The sequence below is a fragment of the Micropterus salmoides genome, unplaced genomic scaffold (genome assembly GCF_014851395.1).
Source record: "Micropterus salmoides isolate LMB-PRFRI ecotype aquatic unplaced genomic scaffold, ASM1485139v1 Ms_hic_scaffold_12, whole genome shotgun sequence".
Classification (NCBI taxonomy): domain Eukaryota; kingdom Metazoa; phylum Chordata; class Actinopteri; order Centrarchiformes; family Centrarchidae; genus Micropterus; species Micropterus salmoides.
In genome coordinates this window covers 1,787,887-1,800,972 of record NW_024040263.1, presented here as the reverse complement: position 1 = coordinate 1,800,972, position 13,086 = coordinate 1,787,887, and the positions used below count along the sequence as shown (strand labels likewise).

Below are 13,086 nucleotides of genomic sequence, written 5' to 3'. Positions count from 1 at the left end.
GAATGACACTTAATATTTAGTCCTACACTTCACTTAAATTAGGACTATGATGTTTGATAACTAACTTTTAAACTCAGCTTTGAGCCAAGAAGTTTTTTACTCTTAAGTCAGTTCTTAGCAGTGTTCTTATGAGTAATTCTAACAAGCTTGATAAATACGGGCCCTGATCTTGTAGTATGTCATAATCACAGTGAAATTTTTATAGAAAGTTGGCACAGGAGGTGAAAATAATACCCTCTGGGCCTATGCTGCATGTAATCCTTTCTCTCTCTCTCTCTCTCTCCCACATTTCCTGTCTCTCTCATCAGCTGTTTAATCAAATAAAAGCAAAAAACCTCACAAAAAAGAAAAGAAAACCTCTGTCTGTGCTCAAGAAGCCACCTAGGCCTGAATACTTATGTAATTCAGGAGAAAGGATCAGGATCAGCCCCATATATGGCCATCTAGTGTAGAGGTGCTTCTAAGCTGCTGTTTGTGGAAACTGCTGTAACTCTCTTCAGGGCTCTTTGTGTGGACACTGGTCACAGCTGGACAGATATGTATGTGCATGACAGTATGTGAGTATGTGCAAGCAAAGTATTCAGTTTTGGCCTAGGCGGCTTCTCATAAAGTCCCTTTTAGATTAGATCTCTGTTTTTTGAAATTTAATTTATACACGTCGAGATCTGTTTTGCATTGGGTCCATTTTTGATAATTTTGGGCAACATTTTTGCTCTAGAGCTTAGCTCTACATGTAAATTTGTCTTTAGCATACTCCTATATATTCTTCAGGAGTGTGGGTGTGAAGATGGTGTGTCATCCTGTTTTCCTGGAACTGGTTTGGTTTTAAGGCTGGTAGTGATATTAGCCTGTACGGCTTGAATGCCTCTTCTAGCTCTGGCCAGCTGCTCTTCTTTTATTGTAGGCAGCTCAGGTTTTATTTTACGATAAAAAAATTATATGGTGAAACCCTAAATTGTTACACTAAATCACGCAACAAATTGTCCCTGTAAGTGCTGTTCCCCTGTTGCATCCCAGGTGTGTAGCATCACTGACTCAGTGATTCCAGTCTTGCCCCCATGTGCAAACAGTTCTGAACCCCTGATTCTGATTGAATCGCTTCCTGCACACATCTTAACCTATCAAGGTAAAATACTTATCAAGAGAGATTAATTGAATTTGGTTTGTGGTGCTCAAAGTATTACAAATTACATTTAAAAAAGCTAATCAGCAATCCCTCTTTCCAGAAACAGTGATGTGGTTACTTTGAAAAATCTGCAGACATCACTGTCAACATTTTGCATTGGGGACTGTTTTAAAGTCCCAGTGAAAACTGTCCAGAGAGGAGAGAAGAACCTCTAAAAACACCTTTTAATAAAATCCAAATTATCTGCATAGCCAGGGAAAAGGGGTAAATCATTTTTTTATTTTATTTTGGTGAACTGACCCTTTAAGTCTATCCTAACATATCAAAATGAAAAATAAAGGTGCTTCATTACTAAATGCAGGAATGCATTAGGGTTTTGGTGATTCAATGTATGTAAATAGCTGTATTATAGCTGTCTTTATAGCCTAAATCTCTGCTACCACTCATGCTGTTTGGGAACTGTGTATCTGTTTGTTTGTATTTGTAAACCGTATTTCCTCCTTTACTGACCAAGTCTCTCTTTGTTCTATATCACTGAGCAACAAAAAGACATTTGATTATGAAAAATTAAACATTTTCAGAATTTCACATGTATATTCTATTAAAATGTCAAAATCTAATTTTCTTTTCTTATTTATTTATTTATTTATTTTACAACAAAGCCCATTTCTGCAGGGAAATCTTCCTCACCCTTCTAATTCTTTACAAATGACACCATCCAATTCAGAACTTGGCTCTCAATCAAGCCACTGAATCATATGAGGGATTTGAGATTTAACCCTAAAAACTGGCCAGCTCTCTAAAACAAACAAACAAACTAGCAAACAAAAGCCCATCTCAAACACTCAGAGACAGCGGATGGGTCTGCAGCATGCCAGCTCCATCTGTTTGGCCATATCTCTCCCATTATCTGTAATACTGTCCTCAGGGAGGCTTTGCTAGAGGAAAAGCAGACTGCAGCTTTGTAAATACTTTAAGCCTTGAGTGGAGATCTGAAAAGCTCTATTGGGAAACAAAGCAGGACATCTGAACAGTTTCCTGGATCGTCAGCCCAGGCTAGTGGAAGATGTTCCAACACGCTCAGTAGACAAGCTGTTACTTAAATTACTAGATTTCGTTCACTTAGGTGTAATTTGGCCTAGTTTGACTTTAGGTTTGTCTACCTTAGTTTTATTATTAAAGACATATTATTTAAACATTAGTTAAATGAAGTCAAGTGTGAGGAAACAAACTGACAAAATGTAACTTTGAACAGGTGAAAAACACTGCACACCAGTGGAATCCAACATGATGGAAAAAAACAAAATGCACAAAAGCCACATAAACAAAATTAATTAAAACTTCAAAACAATAACACTGGAATACAGGTATGTACCCTTTAAACAAATTTGTGCTTACTTTGTTGCCTATTAAAAGTAGCAACATGCTGCACTTTAACTAAGTACCTTCACAGTCTGTTGCAACAATCAGTCCAATTAACTCAACTTTTACAAGGCTGTTGAAAACAACCGGCCAGTTGTTTCACTTAATCCTATTAAACAATAAACAATCAAGTGGCGCAAATTCTCTTTCAATTATCCCTGCTGAGTGTAAAACACTAGCTAACAATGTGAATGGTAGGAAATGTTTCTCACAAGCATTTTAATGCTCAGACTGTGCGCAGGGATCAGGGCAATGCACAGGTATGAACTATATGCATGATTTCCTTTCACAAGCAACTTGGCAGATGCCATTCCCCAAAGCAACAAACATTAAGTACTTGCAAGCTTGACAGGAACAAGAGCTAGAAGATTGCATCCCTCCTAAACACTACTCTTCAGTACAAGTGCATTGTTGTTCTTTGGAAACAGGATTTAAGTGCTATCATTCTTGTAAATTAATAGTATTTATCCTAGTTTCCTTGTTTGGGGTTCTGCAAAATATATTATCCAGCGAGAAATTAGAAATTATATTAAATTTTAGTCATAGTAGTATGTTTATTTTCCTGTCAGATTAATAATTTCCAGTTGTCCAATGTGATCTTCTGAACATCATGACTGCTAAAAGCTGCAGAATAACATAAAGTGGCCACATTATTAGGTACACTTGTACAACCTAATGCAGTCCTAATGCAGTGCATATTCTGAAATGTATGTTTACGATTGAGGAGATGGTTAGAGGTGGTGTACATTCTATCAAAAGGTATTTTAATTTTGTTGACAGAAACATTAGGGGGGCAGAAACACCTCTCAATATAATGCAGTCCAGTATAACACCATCAGTAACCATGACCTTGATGGCAAAATATATCATTTAATAAACACATTTTTAAATTACATTTATTTAGCTGACTCTTTCATCCAAAGTGGCTTACAGGAAGTGCATTCAACAATGCGGATACAACCTAAAATTGCAAGAATTGAGCAGGTGGCTACATCACCTTCATCAACTATGCTAAAAATATGCTAAGTGCTACATTCAGAAACAATAAGAGATGGAGAAATAGAAATATTTACTAGGTCACAGTGCAGTCGTAACAGATGAGTTTTCAGTGTGATGGTATATGTGTAGAGTTTCTGCTGATGTGTATGGGACACTCGTTCCATTATCTTTGAGTCAGGACTGCAAACAGTCAGGATTTTGTTGAGCGGTGAATCTTTCAGGTTGTAGGAATTGCTATAGGCGTCATCTGGGCGGTAATGTGTAACCAAATCACAGTTTTTAATGCTTTAGTATTTAAATAATTTTGATGAGCTACTTTAGCTTGCAATCGGTAGATGGGTAACATCCACTTAAATAACCATTGTTCAGACAGGGGAGCATGCAAAAAGTCTCAAAAACTAAGAAGAGCTGGACCTCAAATCATTGTAATCAGTTTCTCATACATTTTGTTTAGGTTATAAAATGTCAAGATTAAGGAAGCATAAAAAAGGTTCAAACACAAATGACTTTGTTCCTCCAGTTCATTAAATATAAAAGTAAATGGCGGCTGACTTATTTAAAGTGGTTCTCACAGTGTTAACACAGGACTAAAGTGCTACATTCTTTATACTGACAGACCTACTGGAAAAAAGGCTGAAGGCTGGAGAAAAGACTAGAACTGAATAACAAAGCCACCTGTAAAGCAAAAACAGACCAGAAGATGTTTGAAGTAGTAAAAATTGGGGTTAAAGAAGCAAAACCTCTATTTTCTAATGATCCAAAACTAACAGACTAATAATATTCCTCTGGAAAAAAGAATGATGGATAGAGAACAAGATTTACAATACAGTAGATACTGTCAGTATCAGCTGTCAAATTTCTGTAAGCACTGGGAGGCCTCTTTGCATTCCACTGTCCTTGAAGTTCTGCAGTGATGTAACTGATCAAGCACAAGGGAAATTGGAAGGCGGGGCTGGTGTGGTGGGGGAAAGATTATGATAAATGTGACGAGACTATGAAGACAGGTTAAAGACGGTTTTATGTAGGTTTGGGAGTTTGAAGGCTGAGCCCCGTGGCTAACAGCTGTTTTCAGGGCTAACTGAACTGAAGCCTGTTTTCCCATAGATTAGAAACAGGAAGCAAGGCAGAGTGCCCAGGCAACGCTCTCCTAATTACAACCACATGACCTCTGACCACACTCATCTGTCAGAGGGAGACAGAAGAGTGAGGGGCAGATGGAGGGGAAAAAAGAGCAAGGGGGATAAGGAAAAGGAAAACAGGTAGGAGAAAATGAGCAGCTGGGAGGTTTATGGAAAGGAAGAATAATGAAACTGGAAGTTGAATGAAAGTATGTATAGCAGATCAAAAGACACAACCTAGTTCCTGACAGTTCCTTGAAATCACAAAATTACAACTCTTAAAAAACAAAATACCCCAAGACATACATTTCTTTTTCTAGATCTACAATCTACCACTGCTGCGTAAACAGAACTGACAGGAAGGCATGCTGAGAGAGAGCCAACTAACCTTTCATATACCCTTCAAAGTAAGCAACATCATTTTTGAGGGTTGGAGAGAGTTATACCCCTTTTAGATGTACACAGCAATCAGCTACAGTGTGTGTTACTTAATGGAGACACATTTAGGTCACTTTTATGTTGGCACCAGTCTGTAGCTGTTTTTTGTCTTTCTTTCTATGCTTTAAAAAGCAAAGCTTTTTTGGTGGGTTGGATAGAAGTGAAGGGTTTAGGATCTGTCTGTACAACCCATGAAAATTATAGATAGCATGAAACACAGTTAAGATGCATAACATGAATGACACAGAAAACAAATACAAAAACTGACACCTGGCAATTGTGTGTTACAACTTAACTGTTAAAAGGTCATACACTACATTATTTGGTAACAGTTTCTATGATTTCCATATGTACCATGTGTCAAAGATATTCTTTGCAAGAGCAAAACGATACCGCAGAGGAAATAAATACACTGTAACAAATTGCTGTAAAATAACGGGACATTTTGTACATTAATGCACCATTATTTATAAATACAGTTGAATACTGTCAATGTTGATGCCTGTGAGGGAAAAACATATTAACAGCAAGCTACTGTACAATGTCACGGTATAATATAGTATTTTTTGTTTTGTTGCTTGTGTCCGCCCATAACTCATCTGATCACCTCATGTTGCTTCACGCCACACCACCTCAAAATATGAGTTTAGCATTATAGAGTAGTGATTTTAATCAACATAATAGGAAGGATAATAAAGAGATGAAGAACTGAAGACAATGATGAAGACAATTTTCACCCGGATTCTAGCCCTGGCAGCACTGAAGTGGACGAAGCAGATCACCACCTGGTGCTTTCTTCCATGCCTAAGCCTGCACGCTGTTATCCATCCTGCTCTTGTGGCTTACTTAACAAGGTAATTTCAATCTTATCAAAGTCAGCATTACTCAGTTATGACATAGTGTGTTGATTTTATCAAATGTAAAAGACAAAAGCATAACAAAGTGAAACTTACTTCATGACATTAGCCTACTTTGTGTTAACCCATGTTGCAAGCATGCATTGACACAAAACATAGAGTTCAATTCAATTCAATTCAATTTTATTTATATAGCGCCAAATCACAACAACAGTTATCTCACAGCGCTTTTCATAAAAGAGCAGGTCTAGACCATACTCTGTGATGATATTTACAGAAGCCCAACAGTTCCCACCAAGAGCAAGCACTAGGCGACAGAGGCAAAGAAAAACTTCCTTTTAAGAGGCAGAAACCTCGAGCAGAACCATGGCTCAGGGTGGGCGGCCATCTGCCTCGACCGGTTGGGGTGAGAGAGAGAGAGAGAAAGAGAGAGAGAGAGAAGAGAGAAAGAGAGAGGGATGTAAGGAGAGAGAGAGGGGAGGCAGCCTACACTCGTCATTCAAATTTGAATTTGATATCAAAAGAGAGCGATAGAGAGGAGGGTTTCACTGCGCTTGCCTGTGAGGTCTGAACCGAGGATAATGCATGCAACTCTGACACCATGGATGAAAAAATCCAAAGTATGGTCTTAAAGGACCAATATTTACTGTACTAAATCACAAAATAACCATGATATTTCAGATTTAGGAAACATGATAAGTTGAAACACTGACTTCTATGACAACAATACTATAGCCAGTATTTCCTCTTTTGAAATTATCTAAAGTGGAATGTCTAATGTGAGAGGATTACATATTGAGTGCAAATAATCTTTACTTAGCACACCTAATTTCTTTTATGCTTTCTCTGTTTTAGGCACTTCAACGGTATCAACCCCAAGAGGGGAACAAAGGCCAGCCAGGGGAAGGTGGTGTCCAAGAAGACCAGGAAGCTGGTCCATAAAAAGGCAGCAACTGTGAATCTCTATGTGGCCACCCTTATATAAAAAAACTCCTGGACTTTGAGCGAGGCTTTATGTAGTCCACAACACATCTCCACACAGGAGATGTGTTGTGGAAACAAACGAAACAAACGAAAGCCCTCAAACAACCAGATCTTCATGAGGTCATTTTAAGGTAACATGTCTGAGCATTGTGTTCCCCTTCGAGGGAACTCGAACTGCGTCGGTTACGACACTATGGGAACGCCTCTAGGCGAAGCAGGTCTGAACGTGAATGAAATCACTCCAATCCTATTGGCCTGTTGCTAGAACGGTAAGGTGTGACGGAATAACCGTAGGAGTATAAAGCACACCTGTACACACTCATCATTAGCTTTTTTTTATTCAGCAGGCGCTCTGTATGTTGTTTGAAGAAAGCTCCAGTCCTACAAGCAGTATGTCTTACCTGAAGAAGAAGTCTACCAGCATGTCCGGCAACCAGATGTACAGAAGGTGTGTTTTTTCTTGCCCTCGGTACATCACGGATGGAGATTCTCATGAGATGTGTGTCTCATGTTTGGGGATGGAGCACGCCCGGGCAGCTCTCGAGGGGGCTGCCTGCGCCCGTTGCGAAGCCCTTTCCGTGCGGGTGCTGAGGTACAGCATGTCTCTCTTTCCGAGGATGGCCGGATGTGTTTTCCCCGTGGCGCGGGCCCTGCGGCCGCTGAGGCGGCCCGGCGGCTTCACTCATGGGTTCACAGCGTGATCTGTCGGAGGATTTCGGGACGGCTGAGGCTTTTTCCCGACCTTCATCCGCTGGCTCCGACGCTTCCTTTCCTCGTTCGGGAGCCCGTTTTCGGCTTCTCCCGCTCGCGGTTTTGGATCCGGAGACGCTGCAGCAATCCGACTCCGAGGAGGCGGACGTGCTCAGCGCAGTGGACGATGACTTCCGGGTGTCGGGGCGGCGTCATCTGGCCGCGCCCGACTATGACGTGCTGCTGGAGGTGGTGACTAGAGCCGTGGCTAAGCTCAACATCAACTGGCCACAGGAGGAGCAGACACCACAGGCTAGTGGTAGCTTGATGAAAGGTTTCTTAAGCACCACACGCCACCTCCACGCCGGTCTCTGCCATTCTTTCCTGATTTACATGATGAGTAAATCATGGGGCAGACCCTTCTCTACATGGCTTTCCACACCCCGATCACTGAACTACAGTAATGTGATGGGGGTTAGGGACCGTGGTTATGGGAGGATGCCTCGGGTGGAGGATGAGCTTGCGAGCTATCTCTCCCCTCGACTTGCGTCCTCCCTGGAGAAGCCGGCATTACCATCCAAACCATGTCGCACCACATCCACGCTTGTGGGGAAGGCGTACATGGCAGCGGGCCAGGCAGGTGCGAGCTTGCACACCACGGTGCTTCAAGCCTACCAAGCCAACCTGCTACAGGAGATGGTTCAGAGGGGGGGTCCCTCCGAGGAAGATCTGGCGGAGCTTCGCAGAACCACGAAGCGTTAGACGCAGTGCGAAGCGTTCCGCCAGTACCTCCCTCGCCGGTCTGGACCCAAGGCAGCTGAGGCTGCCAGGCGTAGGTCCCTTCCCTCTACGAGCTCCTACGGAGAGGAGGGAAGCAGAGTGTCGCTTCTCGGGGGCCCCCCGAGGAGCTGGGGCAGCGAGACGGCGCTCTCACCCTCAGCCGTCTGAGAGACGCGATCTGAGGACCGTCATCCAGTCCCGACGGAGCTCAGGGAAGACCGGGGTAGGGGAGTCTTTCTCCCCTCCCGCACCCCCCCACCCCCCCCGGAGGCCGACCGAGGTCCCCTCCGCCGTGGCAACAGGTGATGTTATCCCGCCGTTTACACGTTCAGGACGCACCTGCCACCACCGAGTCCGCGCCGTACTGCCTGCCCCGAGGGTCTGCAGACGGACGGCATCCCGACTCACTCACCGTGGATCTTCGGCGGCTCCCCCCTGCCGTTCTGGGGCTTCAGGGGTCCACCAGAAGATCACACGAGACACCGACCACCAGCCCCGAGGGGCTGGTTCCGTTGGCAGACTTTGCAGACGCTTGGCGGAGCCTGACGAACATTTCTCCGCGGGTCCTGCGCACTGCCATAGATGGGTATCGACTACAGTTCAAAACCCGCCCTCCAAATTCAACAGAAGAGAGGGGGTGGTTTGGACTGTGGTCCGCCCGGAGCAAGGTCCGGTGTTGGGACAGGAAGTTTGTACTCTGCTGAGGAAAGGGGCCGTGGAACGTGTCTCCCCCCCAGACAGAGACGCCGGTTCTACAGCCGGTACTTCATAGTCCCCAAGAAGGACGGAGGGCTGCGTGCCCTATTTTGGATCTGCGGGTTCTAACCGGTCTCTGAGGAGATTCAGGTTAAAGATGCTCATCATCCCCGCCACCGTGACGCACATCCAATCTGAGGATTGGTTCGTCACGATAGATCTAAAGGACGCCTATTTCCAGGTCTCCATCTGTCCTTCTCACAGGAAGTTCCTGAGGTTTGCCTTCGGGGGTGTGGCTTACCAGTATCGGGTTCTTCCATTCGGCCTGGCACTTCCCCTAGCACATTCACCAAGTGTATGGATGCAGCACTGGCCCCGCTGAGGCTCCGGGGCATCCGGATTTCAACTTCATCGACGACTGGCTCATCCTAGCCCAGTCTCGAGAGTTGGCAGTTCGGCATCGAGATGTCGTTCTGGCTCGTCTGCGGCGTTTAGGGCTGAGGCTCAACGCAAAGACGAGCGTGCTGGCGCCCACCCAACGGGCTACGTTCCTAGGGGTTGCATGGGATTCGACAACGATGCGGGCACAATTGTCTCCGGCACGTGTCGACACCATATTGGCTGCCGTGAAAGGGGTGAAGTTAGGCCACGCCATCACTATGAAACACTTTCAACGAGTGTTGGGTCTCCTGGCGGCTGCGTCCAGCGTAATACCATCTGGACTGCTGCACATGAGACCCCTGCAGTGGTGGCTAAGGAACAAGGGTTTTTCCCCGAGGGGAATCCTCTCCGTCTGGTTTGGGTTACGCACAAGTGTCTTCGTTCCCTATCAGTTTGGAAGGAAACTTGGTTCCTGTCCCAGGGGCCCGTGCTGGGAGGGTCTTGTCGCCGGCTGGTTCTTTCGACAGACGCCTCCCTCACGGGCTGGGGCGCGGTCATGGACGGCCGCTTTGCAAGGGGATCCTGGCAGGTGCATCGATCCGAGTGGCATATCAACTGTCTCGAGATGTTGGCGGTGTTCCAGGCTCTAAGGAGTTTCCTGCCCGATCTCCAAGGCCACCACGTCCTGGTTCGCTCCGAGGAGAACAACACAGCGGTGGTGGCCTATCTGAATCACCAGGGCGGTCTGCGCTCGCGCCCTCTGGACAGACTGGCGCGTCAGATCCTCCTGTGGTCCCAGCAGAGGTTACTATCGCTCAGGGCGATGTATCTCCTGGGGACGCAGAATCAGGGAGCAGACCTGCTGTTGAGGCAGGGGCTGAGGCCCGGGGAATGGAGACTTCACCCCGAAGTGGTTTGAGCCCCATAGACGTGGATCTGTTTGCGTCTCAAGAGACTACGCACTGCCCGCTATGGTTTCTCTCGTTCCTCCAGCCCCGTTGGTACATTCGTGGTCGAGGCTACGTCTGTACGCTTTTCCCCCAGTCGCTCTGCTCCCGGGGTTCTGGAGCGGGTCCACCAGGACTATGTCGGCCTACTGCTCGTAGCCCCGTTCTGGCCAACCCGGGTGTGGTTCTCGGACATCATGTCGCTCCTGGACGGCCCGCCGTGGCGGGTCCCTCTGAGGAGAGACCTGCTGTCCCAGGCGCAGGGCCGGGTTCTTCACCCTTGCCCCGCCATATGGCGACTGTGGGTCTGGCCCCTGAGGGGGCACAGTACCTAGAGGCGGGTCTAACAGCCGGAGCAGTCGAGACCCTCCTGAGCTCCAGGGCCCCGTCCACACGGAGGATGTACGGCCTGAAGTGGAGTGTTTTCTCCACTTGGTGTAGGGAGCGGTCGGTGGACCCTGTTACCTGCCCGGTGGTTCAGGTACTTGAGTTCCTCCAGGACCGGTTCTCTGCTGGTCTTTCCCCTTCCACCCTCAAGGTGTACGTGGCAGCTATTTCATCTTTCCACACCCCTCTGAGGGAGGGGTTCTTGGGGAAACTTCCCTTGGTTGTACTTTTCCTCCGTGGTGCCCGGAGGATGAGACCTGCGACTCGGTCCAAGGTTCCCACTTGGGATCTGGCAGTGGTTCTTGGGGCGTTGGCTGAGGCCCCCTTCAAACCCCTGGAGTCAGCTGAGGCTAAGCACTTGACCCTCAAGATGGCCTTTCTCCTTGCTTCACCTCTCTGAGGAGGGTGGGGGAGCTCCAAGCGCTTTCGGTTTCCCCGCAAGCCTGGAGTTTGCCCCGGGGAATATTAGGGCTATCCTGCACCCTCGTTCAGGATACATCCCTAAAGTGCCTTCTTGTGCGGCAGGGTCCACAGTGCTGCAGGCATTTCATCCTCCACCTCATGTGACGGCGGAGGACGGGAGACTTCATCTGCTCTGCCCTGTCAGAGCACTGAGTATTTACACTCTGAGGTCCTCCCGTTGGAGGAAGGCTGACCAGCTGCTAGTGTGTTTTGGGTCTCCCAGGGCCGGGCTCCCTGCATCCAAACATGCTATTAGCAACTGGATTGTTCAGACTATTTCCCTGGCCTATCAGGTGCGCGGTTTGCCTTCACCTGTGGCTGTGAGGGCTCATTCTACCAGAGGCAAGGCGGCCTCTCGAGCCCTCCTTTCCGGGGCCTCTTGCAGGATGTTGTTTAGCGGCTGGCTGGGCCACTCCGCACACATTCATTCGGTTTTACAGTCTTGACCTTCCTTCGGCACCTGGCACTCGTGCGCTCTCCTCTTAGTAGTGCCACTTTATTGCACACAGGGGCAGGCGGGGTTTTCGGCACGGTTTAGTGGGTATCTCGTTCCCATAGTGTCGTAACCGACGCAGTTCGAGTTCCCTCGAAGGGGAACGTCTCGGGTTACGTATGTAACCCTGGTTCCCCGAGAAGGGGAACGAGAGACTGCGTCGGTCCGCCGCACCTCTCTCCCCGCCTGAAGCGCCTGCTTCATAGTTTAAGCTAATGATGAGTGTGTACAGGTGTGCTTTATACTCCTCCGGTTATTCCGTCACACCTTACCGTTCTAGCAACAGGCCAATAGGATTGGAGTGATTTCATTCACGTTCAGACCTGCTTCGCCTAGAGGCGTTCCCATAGTGTCGTAACCGACGCAGTCTCTCGTTCCCCTTCTCGGGGAACCAGGGTTACATACGTAACCCGAGACGTTCTGTTCAGTAGAGCTGAGTCCTATTGTTTGAGTTAGCAAGCAATAGGATAGCATATTGAGAACCTGTTCAGAGATTGCGTTTTAATGAATTGTATTTTACAAAAATGTACTTATTTTAAAATTTGTCATTTTATTTTTTTGATAGCGCATTGACTTTAATAAATGCCACATGTTGTAAGGCCATCTCTTGTCTGATCCATTTATATGCTAGAAATTTTGAGGTATTTTTATTTTGAAATGTAAAATGTTTAAATCATTAGCTTACAGCAGTGTTATACTGTAAAACCAAACAAACAGTATTATACTGTAATGCTTATATTCAATACAGCACATTACTGTAATATTTTTTACAGTAATAAACTGTTGTTATTGATTACAGAGTTACACTGTAAAATAACAGTTTCATGCTGGCAACTGTAGCTGCCAGTATTTTACTGTAATTTAACAACAAAATTTGTTACAGTGTACAGATATAAGACACCCAACAAACATAGTCAGTCACACACAAGCAAACACATAAAAACGACATCAGAAAAAAGGCAACTCTAAAATAAAAAGTTTAAACTCATCAAAGGGGATGAGAAGTTTCTGATATATTTCATTTATACTGTGCAGCGTATTACAAAACAATTCAGGAGCACATCATAAGACAATCACGATGCATGATGAGAGTTGCTTTAAACTTTTCAAAATGTATTATATGCATTATGATGCAATAACAGCCATGAGACATAAGTGATCACACATGCTCCTGTTCACTTTACCTAATTGACATTAACATTTATTATTTAATTATTTGTTTATTTTACCTTTTATTTTACTAAAAGTTCCATTTGAGGTCATTTCAGCACAGTTTAAAATACAATACAAAAAAAACACTACACTA

The 13,086-nt window shown here is 45.6% G+C and overlaps 1 long non-coding RNA gene across 1 annotated transcript; it reads left to right on the top strand.

Moving 5' to 3' along the window:
- Positions 1 to 6,673: 6,673 nt before the first annotated feature.
- On the top strand, positions 6,674 to 12,383 carry LOC119899988. Its single transcript, XR_005443974.1, has 2 exons — positions 6,674 to 7,064; positions 12,233 to 12,383. It is a non-coding gene; the product is annotated as an uncharacterized LOC119899988 (long non-coding RNA).
- Positions 12,384 to 13,086: the final 703 nt, after the last annotated feature.